The 13,179-nt window shown below is 41.8% G+C and overlaps 1 protein-coding gene across 9 annotated transcripts in view; it reads left to right on the plus strand.

Annotated features, from left to right (window-relative positions):
* MLIP (muscular LMNA interacting protein) overlaps positions 1–3,403 on the plus strand; it is a 179,377-nt gene extending 175,974 nt beyond the window's left edge. For all 9 annotated transcript variants that reach the window (XM_075126469.1, XM_075126463.1, XM_048845266.2 and 6 more), the window contains one exon: positions 558–3,403. The gene's annotated coding sequence lies outside the window, so the exon portion shown is untranslated. The remainder of the gene's footprint in view (positions 1–557) is intronic.
* Positions 3,404–13,179: the final 9,776 nt, after the last annotated feature.

Here is a 13,179-nt window from a genome sequence, read left to right on the forward strand (position 1 = left end):
ATTACCAGCGGGGGAGGGGGTGGGGGGGACGGGGACACACGCCTTTTGTAGTGATAATCAAGGTGGGCCATTCCCAGCAGTTGACAAGAACGTCTGAGGAACAGTGGGGGCTGGGGTGGGGGGGATAAACATGGGGAAATAGTTTTACTTGGTGTAATGACCCATCCATTCCCAGTCTCTATTCAAGCCTAAATTAATTGTATCCAGTTTGCAAATTAATTCCAGTTCAGCAGTCTCTCTATCTATTTACTCTGTTATGGTTATGCACATATCAGGATCGTCCCATTAAAGTTAATGATTTATTATGGTAAATTAACATAGTTCTTGCAGACAGTACATTATGCTAGTGGGGTGATCGTCTCTAAGGTGCCAAAAGTACTCCTTTTGTTTTTACAGAACATTGTGTATTTATCAGCCAGAATCTCGGGTGATGTATATTGGGGTGGCTCTGTTGTCATCAGAGGAGCTATACTTATTTATACCACCTGAGGATCTGGTCCTATATGGTTTTTGTGTTCTAGTTACATGCATGTGAAAATTCTTCTTTTCTTTTTCAGCTGTATTTTGAAGCCTGTTGCAATGCTGAAATGAAATCAATGCCTCAAATGGATTTAAATGTTGTTGTTTTTTCAGCTTTGCTTCCTTTTGTATTAACTGCAGTGCAGCAGTAGCACTCAGAGATGTTTTTAAGAGATAATCTAGAAGGTACCAGCCAAAAGAGCCCCACAGATACAGAAAGGAATGTGGCAAATCTATGTATAGTGTCCTGATATGTTTGCTGTAGTTTTAATGCATGCCATAAAACATAGATCACATTTTCTTTAGAAAACAGGTTATATTTTGAAATTAAATAAAGTTAGACTCTGTGTGTGTGTGTGTGTATATATATATATATATATATATATATACTGAACAGTGTTTGTTGTGATTCATTTTCTGCATAAATCCATTTCTAAACATTAACTAATGAAGACTAAGACCGCTGGCCTTGCTGGCCACAGAATGTTCCCAGTAACAATACTTTTTTATTTTGGTAACATTTCACCTTCACCTAGTTATGTTCCGTGAAATAGTCAAGGAAGTAAGTTTTTCCTCTTAAAGTTGTGCCCCTACCTACTGCAATCAATAGGCTCAGTGATTGAGGGCTCTTCCTTCCTGCCATACATTATTTATCCAGTCAACATCAATTCCAGCCTGCAGACTGTAAGAAGAATTATCAGGGTTGGAGTAGGTGCTGGTGCTTGTGAATCAGCACTTTCCTCTTTTAACTGTTCACTCTGCTCTTAACTTTGTGAGCTACACTTCCTTGAGTCTGACCTGAACCTGGGTCCTGTATAATGTGCTTTCAATACACAGTGGAATGAAGGGTAAAGACCAAATGAAGTTTTCTCTCTGCCACCATCTTAGAAAACTGGGCTTGATTCCGGGGACTTCACATATTGTGTGGCGAGGCTATATCGGCTCACCACTGCAGAGCTTTGGGGCTGGGTGGACTGGTGGAATTCTGCTGCATGTCAGGAGCTTGATTAAGATGATTTAGACTTCAATGGAACTTGATTAAGCTGCAACATTTTTATTACAATAAATGTAATGTAGTGATCAAATGAAAATTAAAGCTTTGATTAGAGCTAAATAAAATGGAAATGGACTTTAATAGGCATTGAGGGTACTCAGCACCTTGTAGTATTGGACCTATAGTGACTTGACATCACTACCAACTTGGGATGTGTTTGATCAGCTGATCCATGGGTGAAAGCCCCTATATCCTCTTACCAGCTCTCCAGGATATTGAGTTCCCCCATCCTGAAACCTTTCCCCCCAATTGATCTGTAATATTTTACACTAAAGTCTAAACATCAGGAAATTTGGAGCAAAAAGGACAACAGTAGTTAGGCGAAAGGGTGTCACAGTTCAGGGCACCTGCACCTTTATTCCCCTTCTATGGTCTAGCAAAGGCACCCACTTATCAGCTCTCAGCTCCTCAGCCATCACCTCTCTTGAGCAGAGACCAGCAGGGTTCCCTGCCTACACTATGAGTTCCTCAACTGCCTAAGCTGGCCTGCTTTGTTTTCTCCCCAGGGGCTAAAACAGTGTAATTGCCCAAAGTTAGAAGTTACCATACAGTCTTTCTAAGCAAGTACATTATTTTTAAGGTGAAAGCATTACAGAAAAAAAAACATTAAACATAAGAAAAACCTACACACATGCTAGTAAGCTTATCAGACATCACCCCAATTCCCAGCAGGGCTCTGGCAGGTGATCACACAGGGGGTTTTCTGTGGTTTCAAGTTCATAACAGCTTTTGCTCACAAGAATCCTCATGAATCTGTGAGTCACTCCTTTTATACAGTTTGCCCTTTGATCTTGGGAGCTTGTGAACAGGTAATCAGCAGACAATGGATTTCTCCTCAGGACATAGCTTCAAAAGGTCGGATTTACATTCCCTTCCTCCCAAGTATTTCCTAGGAAACCTACTTACCTAAAAGTTCATTCTTGTCTGGTACCATTGTTTAAAAGTCCTCTGATGCACCAGGATTTACATTAGTCATGTCTCCTCCCTTGACATGTTACATAAAATCCCACAAAAATACATGCATTTTGCATTTATAACACCCTGGATTCCAAAGTTATTTAAATTTGATTCAATAAAGTTTGTCCAGGATATTGCAGGAAATTGTCATATCTGTCATAAGAATTGGTGGAGATATCAGGAGCTATTATACTCAACTCTTTACTCAAGAGACTAATGGTAACAGGAGTTAAGAGCATGCCTCTTGAAAAAAGTACAGCCATCAGATAGATGGCAAAAATGACTGAGGAGAGCACTTCAGTGAGTTCAAGAGGCTGTTTCAGAGTATAGATTAACAAATAGATAGAGGAATGAAAAAATTGACAAAAAGAAGCAAGAAATGCAAAAATAAGTGGGTATAATGGGTCAATCTTGTTCTAAAGAGTTCTTAGGTTTGTTTTCATGTAGCCACTGAATGAAAACAGATTAGATCATACAGATTTTTATATTTATTTTTAAAATAATGCTTACTGTTAACTTCAATGCAAAAGATCAAATAGCCTCTATGCTCCATTTCTGAGAACAATGGCCTCTATGACTCTTTTAAGTTTCTGGACTTTTAGTAAGTCTTCTTTCCCATTCTTCTGAGGCTTCCCTTTTTTTGTGAGATTCTTCAGACACTGATTTCTTTCTTATGTTTGGATTTTATCTTTGTAAATCCCACATCCCCCTGGGCTGATCTGGATCTCTAGCAGAGATGATTATTCTATCAGCATGTTTTAAACTTTAAATAAGTGAATCTTTGTGGACTGAAGCTCATAAGTGGAGTGAATGCAAAGATAATAAAAAGCTCTTGGACGCACAGTAAGTTACAAGAGACAAATTTTTTCACTATCTCCTTGTTTTGTGAGTTTCTTTATCCATGCATATTTAAAAAAACCATTTTCTATGGCTATAGAAATGGCTTCTTTCAACCACTGAAAAGGGAGAGTATTTCGGCAATTACAGTCTAATGATCCTATCCCTAAGAAAAGAATTGAAAAAAAAATATTTTAAGGAAAGATTATGAACAGCAACTCTCATCAGAAGAAACTGGATTGCTTTTTCAATAGAACTATAAAATTAATGGGTGGAGAGTATAACATATTTGGTCCAGGTTTTGTGTGTTTATTCAGTCTTTGCTCAGGTAAACACGCATTGATCCTAGTGAGGATACAAGTGATACTTTCTTTCACTGTCACAAACACACAGGAAATGCAATTTCTGTATTGTGCTGAAGCAACCACACCTTAAATACATTTCTGCTGCCCTGTGGCTGCTTTGAGCCATAACGCTGGCACAAACCAGCCTTAAAGGTGGTTGAAGTGGCCAGCTGGGGACTTTACAAGCATAAGGAAATCCCTTGGTGCTATAGAATTGGCTTAGGGCAGACTAGGGGTATTTTGAAAAGTGCAGTTAGGCGTCTGGTCAGAGTTCTGTCTTCTAGCAATTCCTGGCTGCTGCATCAGACTGAGGTGGCTCTCACTTATGTGTGGAGTTGAATGCAGCCTCAAACATCAGGAGAGCATAAAGGAGATGTCAAGCCTCCAATTTAAGCAAGTTGATCTTGCATGTCCACACTGTGCTCATTGTGTCAGTGGCATGCATCCTCACTAGCAGGGCTTGCATCGATGCAAGGAGCACCCACAGTGCATGTAGCTGAGTGGAATTTTGTGTTGGGTTTGCAATGTCTTATGGGACCAAAACATTGGCGCAGCTGGTTATGGGAACATGGCGTTAGCCTCCCATGATGCACTTACTTCCATCCCTGAAATCAACAGCAAACAAACCAAGCCTTTTTCGCAAGCCTGGGTTACCCATGTGGACTTGTTGTGATCCAAATTTTCAGGACCATCAACAGACTTCTGCTAAAAAGGGTAGTGACTTTGGGCAATGTGCAGGTCATAGTGGATGATTTTGCCATGATGGGGATACCTAACTGCAGTGGGGCGATAGACGGAATGCATATCCCTATCTTGGCACCTTACCAAAGAGTACGTAAACCGAAAGGCATACTTCTCAATGGTGTTGCAAGTGCTGGTGGATCACAGGGGCCATTTCAACAACATCAGCTTGAGATGGTTGGGAAAGGTGCATGACGCGCACATCTTTAGGAACACAGGTCTGTTCAGAAAGCCGCAAGCGGGGACTTTCTTTCCAGACTGCAAAATAACCATTGGTGATGTTGAAATGCCAGTTATGATCCTGGGAGACCCAGCCTACGCCTTTCTCCCATGGCTCATGAAGCCGTACACCAGCAGCAATAAGGACCAGTTCAACCATAGGATAAGCAAGTGGATAATGGTGGTGGAATGTGCCTTTGGACATTTAAAAGGTTGCTGGCGTAGTCTGCTTACTAGGTTAGACCTCAGTGAAAGCAATATCCTCCTTGTTATTGCTGCCTGCTGTGTGCTCCATAATAACTGTGAAACAAAGGGAGAACAGTTTCCTCTGGGGTAGGGGGTTGAGGATGATTGCCTGGCAGCTAATTTTGAGCAGCCTGACACCAGGGCAATAAGAAGAGCACATTGAGGGGACTCTATGAGGCTTTGAAAACCAGTTTCAGCAATGAGCCAGAGTAATGTGGCACTTATATGCACTTATGTGCGTCCCCTCCGTTGTATTTTGAACCTCAACCAGACACCTCAACATGTCTGATTGCTCCTTCATAATCCATAGCATCTCTTTCTGCATGGCACGTTCTTGTTCCCTGCATGCTTTCCTGTCCTCCCTGTCCATGTCTAGGTTCTCAGACAGTGTAATCCTCCATGCTCTGAGTTCCGTCTTGTCACACTTGGAGCCATGCATTAACTCATTGAACATGTCCTCCTGAGTCTTGTTTTTCTGCCTTCTAATCTGGGAAAGTCTCTGTCCCAGTGTGGAGGATGCGCCAACGGACAAGGTTTCAGCTGCAAAGAATGCAAAGCACAAGGGTAGCATTGACAGTGCATATATTTTTTCTGGTGCAAGGTTAATTTTTTTATTTAAAAAAACACCCGTCAATGCACTTCACTACAAGTCACAACATAATGACAACCACTGGCTATTGCAAGAGTCGGTTTGCTGCTACAGCCATGGTGAGTAAGGCCACAAGGCATGGGAGAGAGGGCTTGTGCTGCTGCTTTTGTGAAGACATCCTTGAAATCACAGGTTGGAAGTTCAGAAAAGCCCCCTTATCGTTACAAGCTGGATGGTGCTTGAGGACAGGCACCAGTGTAAAGCCCCCCAAATGGTTTGTTTTTTTACAAAAGCGGCACCAGGTTGAGGGGAATGGAGACAAACAGGAAGCTGTCACTCCCCTTATTTTTCAATGCTGCTTGCAATATACGGTGATCCCTTCCAACCACAACCATGGCACGTTTGGGAAAGCGTGGTTGTATGATCCAGATTTTACCAAACAAGGCATGGATTATTTGTTGAATTGTTTGTGATTTTAAGGGTTAGCATTTAAAATTTCCACTGTTTCCCCCAGGTGACCCTATGCAATATCACTCTCCTATGGGTAACAGAGGCGGCAAGGGAGTAGATGCTGCATCTGGGTACAGACCTGGTCCTTATGCTGCAATGTGCTGCAATGATGCCAGCAGAGTTAATACTGGGGTGGGAAATTGTCCTACCATGGTGGATGAAATACAACAGCCCTTCCCAGAAACCTTCTACAAAGGATTGCAGAGTAACTCCATGAAAACTTCCTAGAGATCTCCATGGAGGATTCCAGGGCAATCTCCATACACATACACAGTCTTTTTCAGAGAGCACCCTCTACGTATCTGGAGTGGCCACTGATATCCACTATACTACACACACACTATCCCCATGTTCAGAATAAATGTAAAAAATAATAGCATGAAACCCCTATAGTTTGGAAATGTATACTCACGAGAGGCAACTTCTCCAGCATCATGCTTGGTTGCCAGCTGGTCCTGTGAAAGGATGGACTCCAGGGTTAAAAACAGTTCTTGGTTTTCAGGGAAAATGGATCCTCCACTTGCCTGCCTCACATTCTCCTCCTCCTCCTCCTCTTCCTCATCAACAACATCCTCCTCGTTGTTGCTCGAGGTCACCTGCAGCTCCTGGGAGGTATCCATGGAGTGTTTTAGGGTAGTGGTGGGGTTGCCGCCGAGAATTGCATGCAGCTCCTCATAAAAGTGGCATGTCTGTGGGGCAGAACCAGAACGACTGTTCACCTCCCTTGTCTTCTGGTACGCTTACTGAAGCTCCTTTATTTTCACACGGCACTGCTGCGTGTCCCCTGTGTAGCCCTTATTCCCCATGCCTCGCAAGATCTTGGCATAGATGTCAGCATTTCTTCTGCTGGATTGGAGCTCTGACTGCACAGACTCTTCTCCTCACTCATCAATAAGATCCACCACTTCCTGTGTTCTCCAGGCAGGAGCGCGTTTGCGGCCTTGAGTGTCCATGATCAGCTGTGCTGGTGAGCTCTCCACACTGATCAAACAGGAAATTAAAATTCAAAAGTTCCCGGGGCTTTAACAGAGGAGTGGCAGTTTCTTGTGTACCTGGCTGATGTGCAGTGAAGTTGAAAATGCTCTCCAGACAGTCACAGCAGAGCACTGTGGGATAATTCCTTGAGGTCAATTCATTTGAATTACACAACACAGTGTCTAACACTATCCCCATGTCAACCCATGGATGGCAAATCAAACACTACACCTCTCGCAGAGGTGGAGTACAGAAGTCAACTTTACAGGCCACTTAGGTCGGCGGAAGGGACTTGGTAGTGTAGACACATTATTAGATTGATTTAATGCAGCTTATTTTGACCTAAGTTTGTAGTGTAAACTAGGCCTAAGATTTATACTGTGGAATACAGGAACACAATGCTGTGTGCTTGCACACTGCTGATTCTGGCCCATTTACTCCCCTCAGGGATTTAGGATGAAGAAAAGAATGCAACAGATACATTTTCTTTATTAGTTTCCCTCTCTCCATGTGCTTTTTTGCACTAGTGGACATGTAGAGAGGGTCCAGCAAAAGCAATCCTGGCCAGGCAGCCATGGGTATTCATAAATTCTTAGGTCAGAAGGGATCAATAGTCTAGTCTAATCTCCTGTACAACACAGGTCATAGAATTCCCCCAAAATAATTCCTAGAGACGATCTTTTAGAAAAAAAACACCCAATCTTGATTTAAACACTGTCAGTGATGGAGAATCCACCATGACCCTTCGTAATTTGTTCCAATAGTTAATTACTCTCACCATTGAAAATTTACACCTTGTTTCCAGTCTGAATTAGTCTAGCTTTAACTTCCAGCCATTGGATTATGTTTTAACTCTCTCTGAGAAAGTGAAGAGTCCATTATTGCATATTTGTTCCCCACTAGACTGTAATCGACTCACCCCTTAACCATCTGTTTGCTAAACTAAATAGCTATAGCTCCTTGAGTCTATTGCTCTAAGGCATGTTTTCTAATCCTTAATCATTTTCATGGCTCTTCTCTGAATATTTTCTCTCCAATTAGTCAACATCCCTCTTGAGTTGTGGACACCAGAACTGGACACAGTATTCCAGCAGTGATCACACCAGTGCAAAATGCAGAGGTAAAATAACCTCTCTACTCCTACTCGAGATTCCCCTATTTATGCATCCCAGAACCACATTAGCTCTTTTAGCCAGTGTCACACTAGGAACTCATGTTCAGTGATTATCCACCATAATCCCCAAATCTTTTTCAGAATCACTGCTTCCCAGAATAGAATCCCCTGTTGTGTAAGTCTGGCTTACGTTCTTTGTTACTAGATGTATACATTTACATTTAGCTGTATTAAACTGCATATTGTTTACTTGATCTGAGCTGACCTACAGGTCTAGATTGCTCAGTATCAGCAACTGATTCCTCTTCATTAGTTAACTGTCCCCCAATTATTGTGTCAGCTGCATATTTTATCGTGATGTTTTTACATTTTCTTCAAGATCATTAATAAAAATGTTAATTAGCATAGGGCCAAGAACTGATCCCTGTGGGTACCTACTGGAAACACACCCATTCAATGTTTTTGAGACATATCAGTTAGTCAGTTTTTAATCCATTTAATATGTTCCATTTTAATTTTATATACAATGTAGGTACAGTTCATCTGTTCTTTTGAACAAACATCATTCTTTAGCTCTCACATAGTGGTAGTGTTTTGGCTGTTTGGAACAAGACTGAAGAAGGAGCTTAACATTCTAGTGAAAATCAATGGTCCAGAGACCTGGATTACATAATGAGAGAGACAGAGCAGCGTGAAACTTAAATTTGATGCAATTTCCAATCATGAAGAGAACATATTGGTTAGACATGTAATAGCTGGTAATGAGTGTTGCAGAGATATTAACAGGCAGAACGAATGGTAACTTCACTTGCATCATTTGAGCTCAAGATATTTTAATTTTGGAATTAAAAAGTGTAGAATAAAAAATGGTTGGATCATCTATTTCCCCCTTAAGAGTACTTATCTGTACTACAATCCTTCTCAGTCGCTAAAGAATGCATTAAACAGCCAACAATTTAAACAGATGGATATTTATCCTCTCAGGATAAATAGATAAGCTCTGTTTCCAACAGACTTTTTTTTAATCTTGGGTAAACAATGCAGTTTATAGCAATTCTGACTAATGGTTAATGCATAAAAATTCTGCATGTCAAAGAAAACGCTAGTTTGTAAATTTCTGTTCAGCCTTCCTTCTGAATAACAACAGGAGATTCTTGCACTTATACTAACCCATCAGAAATTTAAAGGATTTGAAATCACTCACATATAAAACCCAACATATAGATTCAAGAATGTAGCACAAAAGCCAGATCTTGGTCTTGTATTGCATTGCAACAGAAGTTTGGATGGAGAATCAATTTGTATTTTGAAGTAATTTGCCATTAGAAGTTTATTCTACTAAAGACCACAATAATTCAGGGTGCAGTAGACCCAACAGGAGTTACAGTAGAATATGAAGCTGTTATCCTAGAAGACATGATGACCACAAGTTACATTACTTTTCCAAAAAGCAGTTTGTTATTTTGATGAGTTCTGTACCTCAGATCCTCCTGGTCCTATAGATTGTTGCCCTGATTTCTGGACTATCATAGACAGCCTTCTTACTCACCCACATCAAAACGTCTAAGGACTACTCCCTTGGAACTACCAGGTAGGTACTAAGAATGTGTTCAAATGGCATTATTACAGCATAGTGGAAACATAACCAGAAGAAAAGCTACTGATTGAATTTTCGAATGTTATCTTTTAGAAGTTGTAGAATCTACATAAGCACTGGAAAAGCTGGTGTTTCACAGATGTAATAAAAGCAGAATCTAGCCCACTATTACTTCTTTTCCATGGACTTAATAAAATAAAAGTCCTTTTGGATTGGTCCTTTAGCCTAGTCTACTCATATCCAAATTTTTTCTAGAGCTAAAGGGAGAGATCTTCATCTGGTGTGAACTGGATACTCCATCAAGTTACACTGATTAAAACTAGCTGAGGATCTACTCCCAGGTCTTGAGGCCATAAAGCTAGTTTAACTAGCTGACTGAGGATCCTCTCGGTGTCATGGGGACCTCCAGTGTATAGATCCAGTGCAGCAACACTGTGGCATGCTTCCTTCCAAAACCTAAGACCAACCTCACTGTTTCAATGGTTTTTTTAAATTGGCTGTTCTCTTGCAACATCGCCAAGATATGCATAGCATAATACTGAACTCTCAGGAGCTCACAAATTCCTCAGGACTCTGTGTTCTTTTCAGAGCCAGACCTATTGTCAACGATTAATAAATGATAATAATAGGGACTCAACAAAGCACATCATAGAATATCAGAGTTGGAAGGGACCTCAGGAGGTCATCTAGTCCAACCCCCTGCTCAAAGCAGGACCAGTCCCCAATGTTTGCCCCAGATCCCTAAATGGCCCCCTCAAGGATTGAACTCACAACCCTGGGGTTAGCAGGCCAATGCTCAAACCACTGAGCTATCCCTCCCCCCAATCATTAATAAAGATGTTGAACAAAACTGGCCCCAGCACTGACCCCAGGGTCTGGCCTGTGAAAGGAATATCTGGAGTTCTCTGAAAGGAATATCTGGAGTTCTAAGCTGCAAGCAGGAGTAGTTTGTCTTCAAGAAAACTAAGCCATGGAGTGATTAAATAAGTTTCTTGGGTGTATTGCTGATTAGGTGTCAGGATATCTGGATTCTTCTAATCCTGGCTGTTACACTAAAGTGATCAATTTAAGCCTCACTTCCTGTCTTTAAAATGAGGGGTAACAATCATAATGGTGTTTAAAAGCCCATGAAATAATGTTAGTACAGTGCTGTAAGCAAGTATAAATACAAGATATTGCTAAAGCTAGTTGAGGGGGTAATACAACTTGAGGGTTCTCGGCTTTGAGCAGTGTATTGACTCCTGGAGACCTTTAAGAAGATTCCTCCTTATTCTTAAGTGGTTGGCATCTTCAGGCTGAAAGTTGTCCTAAGTCAATGGGAAAAGCATTAGCAAAAGTTAAAAGCTCTGTGGTATTTTGTGAGCAGAATTAATAGTATTATGTGCCTGCAAGTCTTTCCATAAACTGTAATGGGCCTAGGTCAGGCTCTCTGTTAACCACTTTCCTGACATTTTGAAGGCAATGTATTGTTGCAGACTCATTTTATGTAGGACACTGTGTACTCTCAGGAAGGCCTCAGAGAATTGGTCAGGACAATTTTCAGTCCTAATGAAATAGGGTAAAATAGAAAGTATTTGGGGAGAAGCTTGTGTGTTGAAAGCACAATATTTGGTATCTCTTTTGTACTGAGTCTTGGAAAGCTCATGAAACCTACATTGGAGGAGAAGAAGGTGATCAGGAACAGTCAACATGGATTCACCAAGGGCAAGTCATGCCTGACCATCCTGATTGCCTTCTATAATGAGATAACTGGCTCTGTGGATATGGGGAAAGTGGTGGATGTGATATATCTTGACTTTAATAAGGTTTTTGATACAGTCTCCCACAGTATTTTTGCCAGCAAGTTAAACAAGCATGGATTGGATGAATGGATTATAAGGTGGATAGAAAACTGGCTAGATTGTTGGGCTCAATGGGTAGTGCTCAACGGCTCAATGTCTAGTTGGTAGCTGACAAGGTTCCTTTCCCACTCTGAACTCTGGGGTACAGATGTGGGGACATGCATGAAAGACCCCCTAAGCTTATTTCTATCAGCTTAGGTTAAACACTTCCCCAAGGCACAAAATGTTTGCCCTTGGACTGGGGTATGCTGCCACCACCAAGTGCTTTAATAAAGAACGAGGGAAAAGGACCACTTGGAGTTCCTCTTCCCCCAGCTATCCCCCCACACCCTTACACCCCCTTTCCTGGGGAGGCTTGAGAATAAACAAGTTGAGCACAAACCAGCTTGGGTTTCTAAGACCCAAAAAACCCAATCAGATTCTTAAAAATCAGAACTTTATTAGAAGAACAAAAAAAGATAAGAGAACAACTCTGTAAGATCAGAATGGAAGATAATCTTACAGGCAGTCAGATTCAAAACATAGAGAATCCCTCTGGGCAAAACCTTAAGTTACAAAAAGACACAAAAACAGGAATACACATTTCCTCCAGCACAGCGAATTTACAAGCCAAAACAAAGAAAACCTAATGCATTTTCTAGCTAGATTACTTATTAACTTTACAGGAGTTGGAGGGCTTGCATCCTTGATCTGTTCCCGGCAAAGGTATCACACAGACAGACAAAAGCCTTTCTCCCCCACTCCAGATTTGAAAGTATCTTGTCCCCTCATTGGTCATTTTGGGTCAGGTGCTAGCGAGGTTACCTTAGCTTCTTAACCCTTTACAGGTGAAAGGATTTTGATTCTGGCCAGGAGGGATTCTATAGCACTGTATACAGAAAGGTGGTTATCCTTCCCTTTATATTTATGACAGTAGCCGGTATCAAGCAGAGTGCCGCAGGGGTCGGTCCTGGGGCCAGTTTTCTTCAACATCTTTATTAATGGTCTGGATGATGAGATTAATTGCATCCTCAGCAAGTTCACAGATGACACTAAGCTGGGGGGAGAGGTAGATACTCTGGAGGGTAGGGATAGGGTCCAGCGTGACCTAGACAAATTGGAGGATTGGGCCAAAAGAAATCTGATGAGGTTCAACAAGGACAAGTGCAAAGTCCTGCACTTAGGAAGGAAGAATCCCATGCACCGCTACAGGCTGGGGACAGACTGGCTAAGAAACAGTTCTGCAGAAAAGGACCTGGGGATTACAGTGGATGAGAAGCTGGATATGAGTTAGCAGTGTGCCCTTGTTGCCAGGAAAGCCAACGGCATACTGGGCTATATTAGTAGAAGTATTGCCAGTAGATCGAGGGAAGTGATTATTCCCCTCTATTCGGCACTGGTGAGGCCACATCTGGAGTATTGCATCCAGTTTTGGTCCCCCCACTACAGAAGGGATGTGGACAAATTGGAGAGAGTCTAGCACAGGGCAATGAAAATGATTAGGGGGCTGGGGCACATGACTTAGAAGGAGAGGCTGAGGGAACTGGGGTTATTTAGTCTGCAGAAAAGAAGAGTGAGGGGAGATTTGACAGCAGCCTTCAGCTACCTGAAGGGGGGTTCCAAGGAGGATGGAGCTTGGCTGTTCTCAGTGGTGGCA

The sequence above is a fragment of the Caretta caretta genome, chromosome 3 (assembly GCF_965140235.1).
Source record: "Caretta caretta isolate rCarCar2 chromosome 3, rCarCar1.hap1, whole genome shotgun sequence".
Lineage (NCBI taxonomy): Eukaryota > Metazoa > Chordata > Testudines > Cheloniidae > Caretta > Caretta caretta.